At 35.8% G+C, this 21,139-nt stretch overlaps 3 pseudogenes; all 3 read left to right on the top strand.

Moving 5' to 3' along the window:
- The first annotated feature begins 7,454 nt into the window (after positions 1 to 7,454).
- On the top strand, positions 7,455 to 8,432 carry LOC102529652 (olfactory receptor 5J3-like; annotated as a pseudogene).
- Positions 8,433 to 13,812: 5,380 nt separating this feature from the next.
- Positions 13,813 to 14,793, top strand: LOC140693455 (olfactory receptor 5J3-like; annotated as a pseudogene).
- Positions 14,794 to 19,064: 4,271 nt separating this feature from the next.
- On the top strand, positions 19,065 to 19,976 carry LOC140693600 (olfactory receptor 8K3-like; annotated as a pseudogene).
- Positions 19,977 to 21,139: the final 1,163 nt, after the last annotated feature.

The raw sequence follows: 21,139 nt of genomic DNA, 5'->3' as shown, positions 1-21,139 counted from the left end.
AATTTATACATACATGTACAAAAATGCTTACATTAATCCAAATTGTTCTTTTCTTCTCTCAGTACCTGATCTTAATATGCCATGACTTTTAAAAATAAAAGCACAATTTCTAGAGATTAAACAAACTTAACTCCCTCCATTTTTTTAAAAAAAGAATGACAGGCCTGTTTACTCTGATGGAATGTAGCACTGGGATTGAAGACTGATGGAAAATCTGGACTTAGTCTATGAGGCCCCTTCAGAGAGAGTCTATGCCAAGGAGTTTGTTGCTCTATACATTCTTGAATCCTACCTATTTTAATGTGTATTCACACCCCACAGAAAAAAACTAGTATTGAACTGATTCATTAGAAAAGTAAAAGTCCATGAGTGCCTAGAATTCACTAGACTATTGTATTAAGGGACAAACGCTATTTTATTTTAATTAAAATTTTAGATGTTTTTCCTGACATGGAAGAACCATCTGACATGGACTGCACTCCTGGAGGAGATGATAGTTTGCTGTTTTACATCATAACTAATGATGCTGCATAATTTATGGGACTGCCCATGAATACTGCCTTCCAGTTACTCTCTCAGTAATATTTCCTTATTAATGAGCACAAGTACAAACCTGAGGACCACAGTCTGAAAGAAAATATGAACAATAATTCATTTCCCAATCATGTTAAATAAATGACTTGGAATTTTAGGTGTATATAGAATTATCCTCCAACCATGACTTCCCTTGAACTCTTAATACCACAATGGCTGCATTTCTGGAAGGTGATAGATTTCACCACTGACCACAGCCCTATCATCCACACATCACCACCAGCAGGTAGAGCAAATGAAAAACCTGAATGCAGGCAAAGAAAAGTGGTCCCATTCATGCTAATGATACTCCTCATCACACATGGTTTAGAACCAACACAAGAGAGCACAATTCCCCCACATCCATGGAGGCAAGAGAGGAACAATCCTCATTGAGAACAAATGCTTTCAAAGCCTTGCAAGAGTTAAGTACAGCCACATCTGAAGACCTGATTGACACACAGCAGAGCCTGTGGAAGGGCTGGGGTGACCTGCTTGGGTATCGGTAGGAGAGATGCACAGGATGTAAGATGTCTGCATCTACTACTGTAGGTGGTGACAATGCAGTCAGACCTCAGATAAGTGACAGCTAAAGGCCCAGACATCTGGCCCAAGCCAAAGGTCAATAGAGGACCATTTATAACCCAGATCCTTGAATGTGCCTTGTGTCACTCAAAACCATCATGTAAACACCATTCTAGTAATCAGCTTAGTCCAATATTATGAAAGAAATAATGAACCAGCTCATAGAGGACATTTACTTCCTAGACGGCCCTCCTGGAACTAAGGTCCTGGCCACAGGGCCAGAGATAACCTCACAGAGGCAGATCCAGTAACTAGGGGTATCTGGTGGACCCCAAGTGAGGGATAGAACACCAAAGAGCACCTGGATGGGAAAGCAGGGATGAGGCCCATGCAGTCTAATCCTGGCTGGAGTGCCCCACTAGAAGGCACTTCCCAGTCCCTGACACTGAAAGAGAACTTAGATAATTTCTCAGAAGACAGTTCAAGATGTAGAGATAAGAACAGTGTCTCTGCTTGTCCAGGTCCAAGGTCAGAACTAACTAACATATTAGTTATTTCCATTTACCAATATGAAGTGAGTTAGTCATACAGATGTCTGGGAGAAAGTGTGCTATGTAGGGAGAACAGCCTATGTAAAGGCACTACAGCAACAACACACCTCACCAGTAAGAGGCACAGAATGGTGCCAGAGCAGTCAGTAAGGGGTCACTCAAAAGAGTGGAATAAAAGAGAAACAATTTTTACTAACTATAGGGGTTTTGAATTTTACTCTGAGTTACATGGAGAGTGTTTGCTGAGTACTGAATAGAGGTGTGATGTGACCCGACTTATGAGTTTAAAAGATAATTGTGAGTGCTCTATTGAGGATAGAGTATTATTTGGCAGAGGATGCTAAAATAGAGCAAAGAGAGTAGATTTGAGGCAATTGCAAGGATTCAGGGAAAGAAGATAGTAATTTGGTGCAGGTCTAAAAATGATTAGAAGTGATTGAATTTGGGACATATATTGAAGGATGAGCAAAAAGAATTTCCTAATACACTGGATGTGAGATGAAGAGGAGAGACCAAATGTACCATCAGCTAAGACAGAGAATGTTGTGAGTGGAGTAGGTTTGGGGATGAGGGAAGAACCAAGACACAGACTTAATTAAGAAATCTATTAGTCATTCAGGAGGAAATAACATGGAAGAAGATCAATTTCCAGGTCTCAACCTCAAGAAAAAATTCTGAGCTGGAGGTAATAATTTGGGAATCATGTCATCTGAAGGGAGTGTGTCAGGGAATATTGGGTGAAATGTTGCTGATGGATTCTTTAACATGCGAAGTGAACAATAACAAGTATATTTAGTGATGCAGAGGTCATTGGTGACATTGAAAAGAGCATTTTCAGTGTTAGTAATTGAAGTGTGACTGAATAGGGTTCAAGAGAGTGGAAGGAAAGAAATGGGAGACAAACATGATAGAACCTCCTGATTTTTGTTACAAAGAAGAGAGGGTGAAATGAAGTCATAGAAGATAAAGGGAATGGAACCAGGAAAGATTTTATTTTAAGAATGAGTGAGGTAACAGATTGCTTTTTGCTGATGTAAAATGATTCAGAGAAATGGCAAATGTAGATGAAATAAGAGACATAGTAGAGATTTTTGACCAATACCTTCATGAGGGTTCTGACCAGCAGAAGACCCACCGAGACAGAATGAATTACCCGAGACTCTGTGGAAAGTCATGAGAGCAAGAGGGAGTCAGGGACCAACTCCACAAACCTCTCAAATGCTCCCACATTAATTGTGTACAGTCAAAGGAAAACTCACTAACAGTTGTGTGATGGAATGCAGGAATTTAGGGAAAGACAGGATGAGATAGAGTTTGTAGAAATCACAATGAGTACAAAGGCTTAGTTTATCTTTAGGGAAGTCACAGGGAGAGGGGAACAAGGTACATTCTTTAGACATGTTAATTAAAAAGCAGACCACCAGGCCAGCTAGTTCCTTGTCTTGGGCATAACAGACTATCTAAACATCAGGCACACCCAACATTTATATTTTGAGGGCCTGGGTCATTGCTTTGCAATTAGCACAGTGCTATCTAACACCTCAACTATGCAAGCAAGGGATTGTCCCTGCTTTTTATGACAAGGAGACAGGAGTGTGATGCACAGACACCTGCATTTGTTCTTCCTAAAGGTGACAAGTGGCTGGGCTCTGTTGCAATTTGTTAACCCAGTCATGGGCTCCCACAACTTCATGTAAAATATAAGGTCCAGTGTATATGAGGTTGATTGCCTTTGGATTGGAGTACAGATAATATATGTATAAGACTCAGGAGGGAGGTAGCATATAACTGAATGGGTGCTGCCAAATTGGTAAATAAAAGTTCTCTCTTCTATTAACTAGTTCTTAGTGATATAGGAAGCAAGTTCATCCAATGTTTTCCAGTAAGTTTGAAGTTTGTAACTGATTTTTAGACCTATCTCTCCCTCAAATTAAAAGATATATTCCTTTATATATTACACATGCATTCTTATATTGTGATGTCTTTGTATCATGAATAGTATTGACTAATTAATTAATTTAATTGAATAAGTTCAATTCTGATATAGAGATCATATAAATTACAATCTAATATTAGCAAAAGCAAGTTCCTATAAAAAAAAGAGGTAAGATCAAGATTTATTTTAAACGTCAGAGTGTTAGGGAAATGAAAGGCCAGCCAAGAAACAAGCACCACTCAGAGGGTTGGAGTACTCAGATTTATTATGCTGGCAGGCTCAAGGGGGCTTCTTCTCTGAAACTCTGAGCACCTCCAAGACGTGCACATGAGGTTTTATAGGGTAAAGTACAAGCTTGGGGTATTCAGCCAATAGGCATGGAACAGCTTTAGCAGCATCATTATCACAAAAGTGGAGGCAGGGAGGCAGCAAACCAACATTCCAAAGCCAGATACATCTCTTTGAAAATCCAGCTGGCTACCAAAAAAAAAAAAAAAAAAAAAACCATGAACAGCAAACCAACACTAATTAACTTAGATTTATGAGTTAGTTAGCAGAACTCAGATCAGTATTCCGATACTTAGATGTGTGAATTATCCTGCCATCCCAGCCCAGCTTTTCCTTCACATTCCTAGACTTGTGAGTTATCTTGTTAGCCCAGCCTGTCTTTTCCTTCACACTTTCATATGTGGACTGGAAATGAATTTTATATTTAAAAATTAAAACAGAGACTGCATCAGGTACTTAAAAAAGTGTTCTAGGCCTTCTAAAATAATGGCTTATCTTCTGGCTTAACTCAGCCACAGAATCTCACCTAACCCCACTCCTACTGTAAGAGGGAGGAACAAATCTGACTCCTTGCTAGACCTGTTTCTTTGGCTCTAACCCTATGCTCTATTTCCTGTGCGGAGTCATGCTGATTGTGCACCTTTTGTAAAAGAATGTTGCCTACAGCCTGAAATATAAAGGTGAGCCCATTCTCAAGGCTCTGACTTTTAAGGGTATAATGCTTTCCCATTTATATAAATAAAAAGTTGCAGAGTTGAAAATAACATTTGTCTTGTTGGAGGTCTACAGGGACACCATGACCTGACCTACATGGGCAGCTGCATGAACAAAGGATTCTGACACCAAGAAGTTTGAAACAATCAACCACATTCCCTCCCCTTTTTAGTATAAAAGAAGCCTGAATTCTGACTTGGGTAAGATGGTTCTCCAGGACATTATTCTGCCTTCTTCTCTGTCTGCTGGCTTTCCAAATAAGTTGTTATTCCTTGCCCTAACACTTTGTCTCCCAACTTATTGGCCTGTTGAGCAGTGAACAGAATGAATTTGGGACCCAGTAACACTACCACCTGCCCCATCAGCTTTTAATTTAGGGATTTAGGAAATTGCATTTAGGAAGAAAAATGTAATTGTTTTTAGAATAAGCAACAAAGGATGATTCTTATTTAGATGTCTATGTAATGGAAGAGTGTGAAATACTGCTACCAGAATCCATCATAATTCATTTTAAAGCCACCCCCCCCAAATTTTCTATCCACAGACACATATCTAGACTGGAAGAATCAAATTCAAGAGGTAGGTGGTTGGATCCACTACAAGGTAGCCTTTTAAGAAGTAGTAGTTTTAATTTTCTTGTATGACTTTTTTGCAATCCAAAGAAGTAAAGGATTAAAATTGTTTTTTATCTAGTGTTGCTTTACTACATTAAAGCCCACTGATATCCCACTTTGCTTGTGTGTGTGTGTGTGTGTGTGTGTCTGTGTGTCTGTGTGTGTGTGTGCGTTTGACAATTAGTTACAAATAATAGGTTATTTTGAAAATCTTTCCTTGCTGAGGTATGGAGCAGGCATCACTACCAATTCTATTTCAGTTTTTTTTTTTTATTTTCAGAGATTGTAGATTTCTGTTCTTTCCCTATACTTGCCCCACTTTTCCTTCTACTCATTTTAACAATCAGGAAATCAAATGCCTTAAGGGAGCCATTAAGTTATTGAGAGTTTCCTAAATCCCTCAAGAAGTACAGAAGAACTTTTAATAATATATTTAATATATCTTTGGATCACAAGATTAACTCCAGGGACCATATTTCCATTTGAACACAGGGAGATATATAACTGAACTTTTTAACAAAATCTATCTTCTAACATGATTGTTTTTGATCATCTTTCTCTTGCTTTCACAGCTTGGAGTCTGTGGCTTTGGTTCTCACATTTAAATAAGTATGAATTTCAATCTTGCTACTCAGTAACTACTATTATTTACCCAATATACATATCACTGAAAATATCAGTCAATTCACTATTCTTGTGTGATTTGGGTTTGTTGGTTTTGGTTGGGAAATAGAGAAAAATAAGCTATGAATGATCAGTGTTGATGAGGTTCATAAATGAACTAAGGTGTTGACTATTTTTTTCTTCCACTGGTAAGTAAAATTCACTTATTTAAATATCCAGTCTACATACATTCTGCTTATCAGTTAAAAATATCCAAAACAAATGAAGAAAAAAAGGTTCAGATTTTAATGTGATGAAGACTTTAAGTTATAGGGGAGGGAGAAATTTGTAATTTGACTGTTATTCCCACCTTTTGTCTTACACTTCAGTCTCTTTTTCTATATTAGCATCAAAATTGTTATGCAACTTCTATTGGAGTAATGAAAAATCAGTGTTTAAATTCAATCTGGAATATTTCCTAAAGAATGAATTGCTATCTAAATCATGACTCTGTATTCCCATGGGGATGTTTCATCTGTCACTCTAGATACTCTAGATCTAGCATAGATGTTTCCTTATTTCATATTAATCCAGTAATCTTGCAATGTTATTCTTGTTCTAAGTTTTATCTCTGTACACAAGGAATAGCATCTCCTAAGTGAAAAGGATGATTAAGACACCAAAAAAAAAAATCATCCTATATCCTGCAGAGGTAAAGTCACTAGTATCCTAAATTGTTTAAAATATTTATTTTGAAAATAAATATTAAAAAATAGTTCAATTTTACAGGCAAAATGACGTCACAATCAATAAATATGCTTGGCTTAATTGGAAAATTTATTGCATATTCTAAGAAAGGTGTTGCAATGTCAAGGAAAACAAAGTATTACAAAGCAGTAGCTGAATGGTTTGTAAGCTTGTTTTACTTTATAAGCTTGCTTTACTTTTTGTCAGAAAAAGCTAAAGACTCTTTTTCCTAAGTCTCCTGTGTAAGGTATTTCTATTGGATATCAAAGGCCAATTGTAAGTTACTGTTCACCATTTTCATATTCCAGCTTAGAGCTCCCTCTCCCCACATGCCTAATGAGCACTCTTTTCAGGAGCTAATGCCTCTGGCTATTTTCAGAGAATGACTTCAGAATTTATTCATATTGGGGACTTGCCTTTCTTCACATCCCAGTTTAAAAAATATGTGGAGTGTGAACTTAACATGAAGTCATTAAGTGGGAAAACTTAAGTTTAAATGTCACAATACCATTTATTCTTATATATTGATATAGTTGGCATTGGCTACTATGAGATCCCAAGGAAGATGTTTTAAAGAGAGCTTCAATGGTACCACACATTAAATTTTCAACTTCAGTCATTTATGCTTTATAAACTAGATTTTACATATTTTAGAATGAAATTCATTTAAGGTTTTGAATGCCTTCTGAATTCATCCCTAACTGAGACCTTAATGTTTTCTTTCTTCATGCATGGAGTTTCCCAATGGAGCAGGCAAATAAACAGTGCTTAAAGAGACTAGAAAATTTTAGTTAAAATTTTATAATTTTATGGATAAAACAAGTAGAGAAGAGAAGTCAACAACTCAAGTCACTAGTTAGGGATTCCAGATACTCTTGATAATGCCACATGGTTACTTCTCAATTTATTCCAATCTCCTTATTGTTAACAAGTCCCAAGAAAAGTAAGCACATGGCTGATGTTAATTTCACACTGGTGACCAAATTTCTCCTTCTGGGACTGACAGATCATGCTGACATGAAAGTGGTCCTCTTCCTGTTGTTCCTGTTCATCTATACCATCTCCTTGGTGGGGAACCTAGGCATGCTCTTCCTCATTCAGATAACTCCCAAACTCCAAACACCCATGTATCATTTCCTTAGTTGCCTATCATTTGTTGATGCCTGCTATTCATCAGTCTTTGCACCCACAATGTTGCTGAACTTCTTCGTTGAACGGGAGACGATTTCATTCTCTGTGCATTGTGCAATATTTTCTATTCATGTCACTCCTGACCACGGAGGGCTTCCTGTTGGCAGCTATGGCTTATGACCACTACATGGCCATTGTGAACCCTTTATTTTATACGGTGGCTATGAGAAAAATGGTCTATGTCACTCTAGTCATTGGATTGTGTGTAGGTTTAATCAACTCATTGACACACAAGCTTGGTTTGCTGAAACTGTCTTTCTGTGGGCCCAATGTCATCAGGCACTTCTTCTGTGACCTTCCTCCACTGTTGAAGTCATCATGTTCTGACACATCCATGAATGAGCTGTTGCTTCTAATCTTCTCTGGAGTTATTGCCATGACCACTTCCCTGACTGTGATGATCTCCTATGTCTTCATCGTCGCTGCCATCCTGAGAATCCACTCAGCAGCAGGAAGACACAAAGCCTTCTGCACGTGTGCTTCACATCTTACAGCTGTGACCTTGTTTTATGGCTCTATACATTTCAGTTACATTCAGCCAAGCTCCCAATACTCCTTAGAACAAGAAAAGGTGGTATCTGTGTTTTATACTTTGGTGATTCCTATGTTAAACCCATTGACTTATAGCCTAAGAAACAAAGAAGTGAAGGATGCTGTGAAAAGAGTTAAATGAAATATATTCCTTGTTAATTTCATACCATATGTGCTCTAAAATAGTAGACAGACAAGTGACTTTGATAATGAAATTTATATGAATTTCCTAAAACTATGAATCCAAAGGACTCTTAGAGTTTACTTAATTGGAAACTTCTGTTTTACAATGGAAGAAAAAAGCCTGGAATAATGTCATAGTTGGCTGGTTACTGTGTAAAGTAACCTAATAAACCATCCTAAATCTAGGTTAGTTATTTCTGGACAGCTGTAAACATTTTCATTCCTGTATGTGGGTAGAAATGAATATATACACACAGATATATAGACACACAAACACACACAGAGATACAAACATAATATTCATAAATAGTGAAATATCTCTTAACTGGTTTTCTCTCTTGAGCATAGAAAAAAGCAAAATACTTTAAAAGCAGAAAGTACTAGTTTTTGAATTATCAAGTAAAACTGGTAGATACATGCTCCTAGAATTAGCCTTGATTATTTATAGTCAGATATTCTACAAAATAAAAGACATGCTCAAAAATAGAGGGAGGACTTGGTTTTGACACCTTTCCACTCACAGAGGTTATCCTAAACCATTTCCTCTTTCCTGGCCTTGGTGTCCTTTACCACACATGAAACTGAGCAAGATGGAATGCCACAGCTTTATTACCATTTCCCATGGAAGAGCCACTAATTCTCAGAGAAAACTTACGCTGAAGAACTTTTCTTCATATTTAGGAAGGATGCCTCCAAGTTAATTAGAGAATATTCAATAATCAGACTCAATTCTCCTTTTCCTTTAAGGCTCTTCCAACATCTTTAGACATTAAAAGAAAAACTTCCCTGAAGGTCATGTAGGTAGGAGACAACCGCTGCTCTGTATTCTAAGCAGGGAAAGCATGTGAGGCCAATTGTTTTCCCAGAGATTCAAATTATATGTACAGGGATATAATGATAAAATTAGAACCCTAAATGCTGATTGCTCCATAACAATCTCTTTTCCCCAAATTGCTGCAAAGTATCCTGTCTGGAAAATAAAAACAGTATTCTAAAGAATACTTGTATTTACAAATAAAATTGTATTTAATTTTTGGAGTCTATTCTAAATACTGACACAAATAGTGGTAGTTTGGCTAAGCAGTGCAGAGACAGCTGGATGCTCTATATTATTAACTCATGTTTTTACAAGGCAGTGAGCCTGGTTTAATCTGTATTTTTTTCTTCTCAGTGACAGCCAAAATCACATAAATGAATGGTTCCACTGTCTGTGAAGTTAGGAAATTGAAATGCTTATTGTATTAGACATTCATGAAAAGAAATTCATATGAAAATTTACTTTTCAGAATAAAACAACCACACCACCACCACCACAAAGGACAGCATATAACATTTATATATACAGTCCTTCAGAATTTTCCAAAATCACTTAATATATTATTTAAAATTGGGTGCTACAAGGCTGCATTTATGTATGAGACATTGATGTAAATGTATTTGTATGTAAGTCTTAATTTTCAGAATAAGATAAAAATAAAATAATAATGATGATTTTATGTAATTCATCACAACTTTTCGGGAGCATTAAGTGTCTTATATCTGAGAGTATGAAACACAAGAAATATTATAAGGGCAAAAGAATTGAAACTCAGAAAAGTAAATTGGGCTGTTTACAATTTTTAATAAATTCTATCACAATATACAGCCTATAGGAGAAGGGGCTGGCCTCCCAGTCTGCAGACAAACGAACACAGTTTACTAAGTGAGTGTGTGTGTGTGTGTGTGTGTGTGTGTGTAAGGGTGTTATTTTATGGAAAAGAAAGATTTTTGTTTCTCTCTAGTACTGACCTTCAACTAACCCTAACAAACAGCTACTATACTATAGAACAGGGACTTGATGCTTAAATGAGAAAAAACATTCCAGTCCTAGAATTCTGAGGCAAATGGAGGGTTCGTGTGCAGATGTGTAGAATGTAGATTGGAAAATGACTAACATATCATTAAAATGAAATGTATAAACATTAAAATTTATAAATCTTAACTTTAATACACCATTAAAGTGAAATATTCTGAAACTAAGTGAAATTGAGTTAAGCAGGTTCCAAATCTCCTTAAGTGGCAGATATAGTCAATAGCAAATGAACGGTTGACAAAGTAAAAGAAACACTCTCACTAATAAAACACCTTCTAACATCCCCTGTGTGTTGGTCTGTTTTCAGTATTGCTTCATTTTAAAATTACTGCAGATTTTCCCCACCTTTTCTCATGCTGTGTGTATTGACTCATCTTAGGGACTTAGTCTTACAAGAGAATATCCCATCCCCTTCTTTTACATTTAGCCTACCATTTCACTCTACAGTTACCTTCTTTTTATTTCCCAGTTTATCCCCCAAATATCAACCTATTAAGTATTTCTAAAATTTATTTTTATGTTCAGCCGCTATTGTGACAAAAGTGTTGAACCTGATATTTTAGTGTCTTAGTTGACTGAATTACCCCAATATTAAAAGGCAATCCAGTGTATAAAAACACACACAGACCTGAGTTCTGCTTAGTCATTGCTCCCCCTTCTTTTGAGTTCTCTCAGATGTAAATGTGTGTGTTTTCCATATTCATATCAGTAACAATGTATTTATAGAAGAACATGGCCCTCAACAGCTGAAGCTTAGTGCTCTTTAAAACCAGTATGTATACACATATATAAAGTCTATGTATATATTATTAAGTTCTGTAAATCATAATTATAGACACCAGTGGAGTTCATTTTTTAATAATTCATTTTTTCCTTGTAGAGACTCATCTAACTGAGATAAGACACATGTGACAATTTTCTTTAAAACAGAGAAAAGGCCAAATACATGAATTGCTATCATTTGACAAGATTGTGCTGGGACTTTACTCTCCCAGGACTCTCTTTAGCTGTTTGATGAGACCAGGTGCTCACAGGACCCCTGTGGATGGCATCCCCCAAAGGCCCTGAGCCAAATAGAAGCACAAGTCAAGAAACCAATAAGAGTAACCAGGCTTCCTCTCAACACCAGGTAGGGGTCGCGTTCATGTGCTCTAACAAAGGAGTTATAAATGCCTTTTCCTGTATTCAGAGCAACTCTCAATAGACACTGTGAATGAAATGTGAAGATAATTGTCTCCTCAAATCTGTCCCAGTTACTGAGATGCCTGAAACCCAGTTAGACTACAACTAGGCCAACCAGCTCGCTAGAGGTCATTAGACGGCTTATTCCATATTTCCTCAGGTAGCTGTGTTTATAGCATCACATACTTGTGCCGGTTACAGGAGGGAATTTACTTACAGAAATTCATTGAGATTGGCTATTGCAAACTGTTGAATTGTGTTAAATCTGAGGAAAAGAGCAGCCATTTATTTGGTCCTGTTAGCAGAGCTAAATTTTAGACTCAAAGGTTAACTTATTCTGCATAACTGACTTTACAGTGAAAGGAAGTCCAGATGAAATGTACCAGTTATTAAGTGAAAATTAAAGAGAAATAGAAAATCAGTGAAATAAGAAGAAATTCATCATCAAAGTAACAAATTGGTTTGTTTAAAAACAAAGTCAAGGCAAAGCTAACTCATCAAAACTAAAAAAAAAGCAAAAATCCAAATAATCACTTTAGTCAAAGGCATCTGTCCAGTAGGTCAGCAGAGTCCAGTCTGTTTTCCTTATTTGTTTTACTTTGAAGAGACAGCAAACATTTGAGATTACCCATGGTGAGCCACCCTGTTTCCACATATTTTCTTATTTAAGTCTCACATCTACTGCTTGAGAAAGGTTTAGACATGAATCTAATAGGCTAGGAAACCAAGAGTTAGATGTGCAATCACAGCTCAACGTGGTATAAAGTGACTAGCCATTCTTTTTATATCTTGTATATCCAATGTGAGAAAAATTAGACACGGGATGTTCTCCTAGCAAATGGACATAAAGTTATCTGGCACCATGATATGCAGAATTGTTATCAAATAACTTTTTTGTATAACACTGATAATAAAAGTTACAAATCCAAGCCCACTCACTCTGCATTCAATATCAGGGAAATATTATTCCCAAAGCACAGATTATGGAAAATCATCTTCATTAATATTTAGTGAAGATAGATCTGATTGTCAAATTAATATGAAATGTGTTCTGTATTTATTTGTCTTACTGAAACTTGCAAAGCACAGTCAAATATTATGCATTTCTATAAGTCCTGCAGTAAAGAAAGCTTTCCTTAAAAGTTATTTAGCTAAGTGTTTCCCAAATATATTAGATATCAGAATGTTGCTTCTCACATAGTTTGGGTTATAAGATAAAAGTTAAAATAAAATTGATTTAATGATTTAACTTTTCCTGGATAAAACTCCAGATTCATATGTGAGCTAATGTGCCAAAATCACATACATTGTTCTTGAAATTAGACTTGAGACTTTAAATCTTTTTTTCTTTGTGTGTGTGTGGGGGGGCAGTGATTTGGTTTATTTATTTATTTACATCTATAGAGATTTTGGGAATTGACCCCAGGCCTTCATGCATGCTAAGTACACATTCTAACACTGACCTACATCCACCCCATCTAGAGTTGAGGTTTCTTGACTATAGGGGTTCAAACACATGTTTGACTCAATCTTAAGGCAAAAAAACTGCTGTGGTCTAATTTAAGCCATTTGGTAATAAATGTTGTAAGAAATCCAAGCATGGAATGATAAATATCTTTTGGCATAGCAAAGAATGACTTCCTGGAATAACTGAGTTTTAATGAATAAGTGATGTCATATTGAGAGAAAATGTTTTAAGTTGTTTCATTCAGTCTGGACACACCTAATTCTCATTTTCCATTTTTATGGATAATGATCAGTTGTATTAGATGACATTATATACACATATATGTATATTCTGCCCTCTTGTTATTTCTATTGTTTAACATGTCATGTGTATTTTAGTCTAAGTTAAAAAGATGTCATAGAGAATAATTTTGCCAGATGCCCCAAGAATTTACCTGTTAAACATTGAGTTTTTTGTTCTTTGTTAAGGGATCTTCTTCCTTAAAACATGAGGTCCTTGTCTTGTGTTCTGGAAACTGAGACACACTGTTATCCAACATCAACCTCTGAACTGTCTCTGTTGAACTAAGATCACTATTACAGCTTTTCATGGGGAGTTTATTTTCTCCAGGGGTTCTTATGTAGAACCTACTACCAGTTCACAGCCCCTGGTGAGACTTTGATCTGAATACGGTTCTGAATCAGGCTAACTTTCATACTTGCAAGAAATGAATTGACTGTGGATTATTATTATTAACCAAAACCATGCAGTTTTCTAAAGATGCTGGTTGAACAAATTCATGTTCAAGCTACACCTTTTACTTATTTTCTGTTTCCTCTTATTCTCTGTAGACCCATCATAAAGGAGCCACATAAATGGCTAACAGAAATGTCAGTGAGATAATTGAGTTCATCCTCCTGGGGCTGACCAATGACCCTGAACTGAATATGATCCTATTTGTGCTGTTTCTCTTGATTTATCTCATCACTGTGGTGGGCAATGTTTGGCTGATTGCAGTCATCCTGGCTAGTGCCCAGCTCCATTCTCCCAAGTAATTTTTCCTCAGCCAGTTTGCTTTCTTGGATTTCTGCTATTCCTTGGTCTTTATCCCTAAGACGCTGATGAACTACATAGCAGGACAGAGAGCCATCTCCTATTGCAGTTGCCCCCTTCAGTATTCCTTTGTCAGCATGCTCTTGACCACAGAATACTTCCTTCTGGCTGCAATGGCATTTGATCAGTACATTGCCATTTGCCACCCCCTTTACTACAAAGGTCTCATGACCCCTACATTCTGCATCCAACTGGTGACTGTGTCCTACCTAGTAGGTTGCACCAACTCACTCACCCATTTGAGTGGCTTGCTCAGTCTGTCCTTCTGTGGTCCCAAAGTCATCAACTATTATTTTTGTGATATCCCACTGCTGTTCCAACTTTCCTGTTCTGATACCCAGTACAATGAGGCTTTGTTTACAGTCCTCTCTGGGACCATGTCAGTGGCTACCTTTCTGATGGTGGTTAGTTCCTATATGAGCATCCTTCTCACTGTCCTGAAAATACAGTGTTTGAGGGTCAGATACAAAGCCTTCTCCACATGTGCCTCCCACCTAATGGTAGTGACTCTCTTCTACGGAACAGTGATGTTTATTTATCTGGGAACCAGCTCTAGCTACCCACAGGATAGAGCAAAAATCCTGTCCGTGTTCTATACCCTTTGGGCACCAATATTAAATCTCCTGATATACAGTATAAGAAACACAGAGGCCAAAGAAGCAATAAAAAGAATTGTTATGCAAAAAATATTTGCTCAAAGACTATTAAATTTCAAGAAAAAAAATTTAAGAAATATTGATTAATGCTACATGTTTTTAGGTTTATTAATTAAGGGCCTGTGAATTAAACTAATAGCTCAGCAGTAGAGCACGTGCTTAGCATGCATGAGGTCCTGGGTTCAATCCCCAGTACAGCCATTAAAAATAAATAAATTAATATATTTAATTAAAAAAGATAAACTAACAAAAGGCTGCTTCACAGGAGAATAGACAAAGTGCATTCATATGTATATGAGTGCACCAAAAAAAGTGGCTAGCTCAATAATTAGAGATGAAGTTTATTTCCCAACAATATAAGAAAGAGAAAGGGAGACATGACTTCTATGGGAAAAACAAATGGGTTTCTAAGGGAACAAATGAGAGACAGGAAATTCTGTGACATCATTTGTTTATGCAGGAGCAAGTGATCTTTTCTGTCTTCCTCTTCAAGACAAAGCAGTCCAGGGAGAGAGGATATATGGCAACTTCATTCTCAGAAGTTCTGTCTTTAGTCAGATAAAGGAGGTTCAGAGAAATCATCTCTCTGCATCAACTGAATCTCAAGTGGCTCCAGTTTAAAATAATTTTGTGCCATTGCATAATTTAGATTCTTTCAATTTCTCAATTATTATTTTGAATCTTTACTAACTTCTTAGGTAATAAATTGACACTATCTTCTACAGATTGGTTAGTTACAGAATATGATTTTCAGTTTTAATTGGATATAGAAGAACCAGTAGGTGACAACACACTAATACACATACAGAAACACACACGTACACACTCACACATGCACATACAGATACTTCAAAAAGAATCAGTTACAGAGAGTGAAATCAGTCTTCCCTCTTTACAGCTGTAGAAGAGCTGACCCATTTTACAGATGAGGAAACAAGTGATCAAGGGAGTTAAAAGCTTACCCAAGATCAGACAGTATCCAACATTTGAGAAGTAGTGTTCAAACACACATATATTTGTGTACATGTTCACAGGCCTTCTCCCACTTTACACAAGGAAACACAATTTTCTGAATGCATTTTGTTTGCCATATTTACCTGGAAAATTTAAAATTTGAATATTTTACTTTAAAAATAATGCCACAGGCACAGAAGTGTTTATTTTTATGACAATTCTATTTCTCCCTGTTGTTTAACAGAAATACCAAAATAACAATGCAAAGGTTTTCTGTTATATCAGTGTATATTGGAATTCACTGAAAAAAAAAATCAGCCTTTAGGAAATTTCCATTAAATAGTACAGCTACTTGAAAATGCTGAAAGTTTTTTTTAAACAAAATGACTCTTAGAGTCCCACATAGCTATGTTCATATTATAGTCCTACTTACTCAGATATGCATCAGAAACTCGGTCCTGCACCACTGTCATCACTACAGTTGTTAAGAGAGTGAGCATAGTCTTTGCTGATGACACCTTTGCAATGCTTAATGAACAGTTTCAAATTTGTGGAAAGAATGCTGATATTTATCAAATGAAATAACCCATAGTGCCTAGCAATAAACTTTATCTGTCAAACTCTGTAAGTCTCTGGGCTTTTTTTTTTTCTTATTACTTGACAATTAAACTTATGTTAATATGTATCAAAGTATTTTAAGGCAAATTGTACTTCATTGTTTCTATGTGGCCTATATTTTCTTCCATAATAATCCCACTGTTAAATATTTTGATTGCATATCACCACAACTGCCATGCATTTTCAAAAATATAAATAATCACTTAATGTTAAACCAAGTTTTCAAAAACAAAATTATTACTTAATGAGAGATTCATTAGGATGTGGCAAGTGCTGAATGATGTCTCATAATCACAAAATAAAGTTCTAACGTACACTGGGCCAGCCAAAATATCCAATTCCTGGGTTGTACACTTCGGGTTTTAATGTCTTACAAAGTAATTTATAGCAAAATGATTAACCTGTGTATAAAACTTATTCATTTTTCTGATTGTTTTCATCCTGATAGTTGTCTAATAATCGAATTCTTTGGTGAAATGCATATTTTTTATCTTGATACTTTACTAAATTACTTTCCAAAATATTTATATAAAACTTAATGACTTCATCAATGTCATTATCTTTATTTAAAAATTTATAATATAATAATAACAGGGATCCTTTGCGAAGTGGTACTTTCTAGAGAAAAGTCCAGGAAAATATATTATAAACCTGGAGCACACTGCACTGTCAGGATGTAAGAAGTGGAAATGAATCAAACAAACAAAGAGCAGAGCATGCAGGAGTTAATTCAATGATGGTTCCATTAGCAAAGCTAGAATGAATTGAGCAGCAATGGAAGTGATGGGGGTATTGGATAATAACCTCCCAAAACAAACTAAGTATCAAAGAGTATATACTGCTATAAACAAATAAATAAGAAATGGTAACTCTTCCTTACAGACTCATTTCAATTAAAATATGTTGAAAGACTAAGCAAAATGGAATAAAGCATCTATTTCACTACATGGTGACTCCATCACACCATAATGTCTGATTAGTATTTGAAATGCCATCATATTGTCCCTTGAATGACTAAATGCACATCTAAATGAGATTGGAACTAAGATTAAAATCTATTCAAATACAGATTTAAGCAAAAAACAGTCCTTACAAAATTATAAAAAAGGAATGTGTATTTTGCCTAAAATTACAGTGTCTTTACCATTCTTTTTTAGGAGCTCTTAGTAAAACTCCCTTTATTCCTTCTCAAAAATTATTTTGGTGTTTAAATATATCAATTTAGATATATATTTTTGATCTCTCATTGTAGAATACATTTACTGTCACTTATTTTAGTGTTGAATGTGTATTTGGTGCACAGGGCAGGGACGGAAATGATTTAACCTCCCTAATCTCTTTCCTCAGCATAGCTTTATAGTGATGGTCCAATGCTAAGCCTTGCCTGTTGTATTTTTACATGTTTCAAGAATCTTGAGAGAAAAAAGATTTAAAGTTCAGAACCGGACCATCTTCACTAATTATGTAAAATAATATAAGTAGAATTTTGTTTTTCATTTAGTGCTTTACACAGAACTCTAAGGATGGTGAGAAAAATATTTCACAATTTTCTCACATACAAGGAGACTGGTACTTATTAGCATGTATTTAGAAAAGAACACACCCCCTAACCTCATTTATCCAGCCAGTTGAGATTTGTACATAAAAATTTATATAATTTTATATCCACTGAAATTTGTCCCCAAATGGATTGTCTGTTGTTAATTAATTCAGTGTTCCTGAACAAGCCACAATAACCTGCTTTCTGTCTCTGTGGATTTGTCTGTTCTGGGTATTTCACAGGATGGATATGTGCAATATGTAGCTTTGTATACTTGGCTTCTTTCACTTAGCACAGTGTTTCAAAGGTTCATGGATGGTGTAGCATGTATCAGTATCTCTTCCCTTTTATGGCTCATTCATATTCCATTGTATGGATATATCATATTTATTCATTACTAGATGGACATCTATGTGGTTTCTACCTTTTGACTATTATGAAAAATGTTGCAATTAACATTTATGTACATGATTTTGTAGGAGCATGTGTGGTTTTCAGAACTTTGAGGCACATATCCAGGAGTGGAATTGCTGGGTCACAGTGGCAAATCTATGGTTAATTTATAGAGTGACTGCCAAATTATTTTCATAGTGGCTACACCATTTTACATTCCTCAAAACAATGGGTAAAGGTTCTAATCTCTCTACACCCTTGTCAGCATTTGCAATTTTTTTTTTAAATAGCCATGGTGGGAGGGGTGGTATGAAGTGATATCTCATTGTGTCTTTGATTTGTTGGATATCTTTTCATGTGCTTATTGTCCATTTGTGTATCTTCTGTGACAAATTTCTATTTAAGGTCTTTGCCTGTTTTCAAATTTGTGTCATTAAGTCTTTTTGTTGTTGAGTTATAGAAATCGTTTCTATACTCTGTATACTAGATTCTCATTAAATATATGATTTGCAATTTTTTTCTATTGTGTGAGTCACATTTTTAATTCTTTGAGAATGTCCTTTGCTGCACAAAGTTTTGTTTTGTTTTGTTTTAATTTTGATTAAGTCCAATGCATCTATGTTTACTTCTGCTGTTTGTGCTTTTGGTGCCATGTCTAAGAAACCTGTAAACAGCTTAGCTGAGCAGGGGGAGAGAGAGAACTAAGGTGCCATGTGTTGAGCTAGCCAATTAAACCAGCAAGCCATAAATAAAAGATGTAAGACTTAAATCACTTATTACAATGATAATCTCAGATATATCTAATGAAAGTTAACAATTATTTTGATATTCATTTCCAGTATATGTTTCCCAAATGGCTTGGATGCACAAATGCAATCTGACAGTGTTGAATGAATTCATCCTAATAGGAATCATGGACCTCCCTGAGCTGCAGGCTCTGTTATTTGGACTCTTCCTCATTGTATAAATGGTCTCAGTGGTGGGTAATCTGGGCTTGACCATCCTCACCAAGATAGATCCTCACCAGGCTACAAACACCCATGTACTTTTTCCTCAGACACCTGGCTTTCACTGATCTTGGTTATTCAACAGCTATTGGGCCCAAAATGCTAGTCGACTTGGCTGTAGATGAGCATGCAATCTCTCATAACTGGTGTGCCCAGATGACTGTCTTTGGTGCGTTTATCATCAGTGAACTTCTCATTCTGTCTGCAGTGGCCTATGACTACTCTGTGGTCATCTGTAACCCCCTGCTCTACACAGTCATCATGTCCCAAAGATTATGTCAGGCACTCATAGCAATCCTCTATCTCTACGGTGTCTTTTTGTCTTTGCTGACCATCATAAAAATTTTACTTCATCGTTTTGTGGCTATAATGTCATTAGGCAGTTCTACTGCGACTCTCAGCCACTGATGTCTTTGCTCTGCACAGAGACACTGGAGATTAAGTCAATAATTCTGATCTTTTCAATTTTTAATTTGATTTCATCTCTTCAGATAGTCCTTGTGCCCTATAGTTTGATCCTGGTCACCATCCTTAAGATGAACTCTGAAGAAGGCAGGCACAAATCTTTCTTCACCTGTGGGTCTCACCTGACAGTGATAATCATATTCTACAGTACTCTATTCTTTATGTATGTGAAGTCCAAATCCAGTGATTCATTTGATGCTGATAAAATGGCCTCTTTATTTTACACTTTAGTAATACCCATGCTAAATCCTATGATCTACAGTTTGAGGAACAAAGAGGTGAAAACTGCCTGACTTAGAACGTGGAGAATGTGTGCAATTATTCTACTTAAAATTCACTGTAGGATATGCTAACAGCAAATTATATATTAAACTATGTATACTGTAACCAGCATTGTTTCAGCTCTGTAATGTTACCTCTATGGGATAAACAAAAATCAATGTATGATAAGCATATAAATAAAGAAAATGATTTATTATTTTCAAACCAAAGTATATCACAGACAGATGACTAATTCCTGCTCATACTTCAGATATCTACCCATATCTAGTTTCCAGTCCAAATGACGTGTCATTCCTACATGTTCTCACACATAGCCTGTTTACCATATAAAGAATAGATGTATGAAATTATCATATATTATTGACTACAATGAAGAAAGAAACAAAAAAAGTCACAACATGGATTTCTGACAAATAAAGTGACCTAAAATGCAACAAAACAATTTACAGCAAAATAACACAGTAAAATATATGCACAGAAAATATTACATTTTTGCAGACCACATTGATCATGCTGGGTATATATCAAGCATAGTAGAATATGTGTCAAGTTAGACAAGAAGAGTTGGAGTGAATATTGGACATAATGGAAGAATAAGAAATACTGAAATATAACACAGGCAAATGTAATGAAAGAGAAGACCTAAAGAGATCATGACAATACAATATAAAATGAGAATGGGAAGTGTAAGTAACTAATTAGTCTCTCTATGTTCAAAAAGAAAAAAAAAGAAATTAGTGAAAAAGTAATTGAAGGAAATCACACTTCATACACATAATGCATTATTACTTTGAGTTCATTTAATCATTTAACTAATGTGATTGGACATTGTTTAAAATGTCTCGATTATCACCTATTTGTGGAGACCATTGTAGATGGGAGGAATACTGACAAGGTTGTTGTATAGATAAAATAAAGAAATCCATTTCCCTGTGGGATTGTATTAGTAAGGGTACTCAGAGAAACAGATTCAAAAGAAGATTCATACATACATATGTATACATAGAGATAAGGAGACCTCAGCATTTGCTCTTTAGGACATTCAGCTAATTAGATGAAGCACACCTCTATTCAGGAGGATAACTGGCTATACTAAAATTCTATTGATTTAAATGTTAAAATCTTTAAAAAAAATCTTCACTATGACGTCTAGACTGATGTTTGACCAAATGAC

The sequence above is a fragment of the Vicugna pacos genome, unplaced genomic scaffold (genome assembly GCF_048564905.1).
Source record: "Vicugna pacos unplaced genomic scaffold, VicPac4 scaffold_19, whole genome shotgun sequence".
Taxonomy (NCBI): Eukaryota; Metazoa; Chordata; class Mammalia; order Artiodactyla; family Camelidae; genus Vicugna; species Vicugna pacos.
The sequence above is the reverse complement of the archived record's forward strand: the minus strand, read 5'-3'. Positions and strand labels throughout refer to the sequence as shown.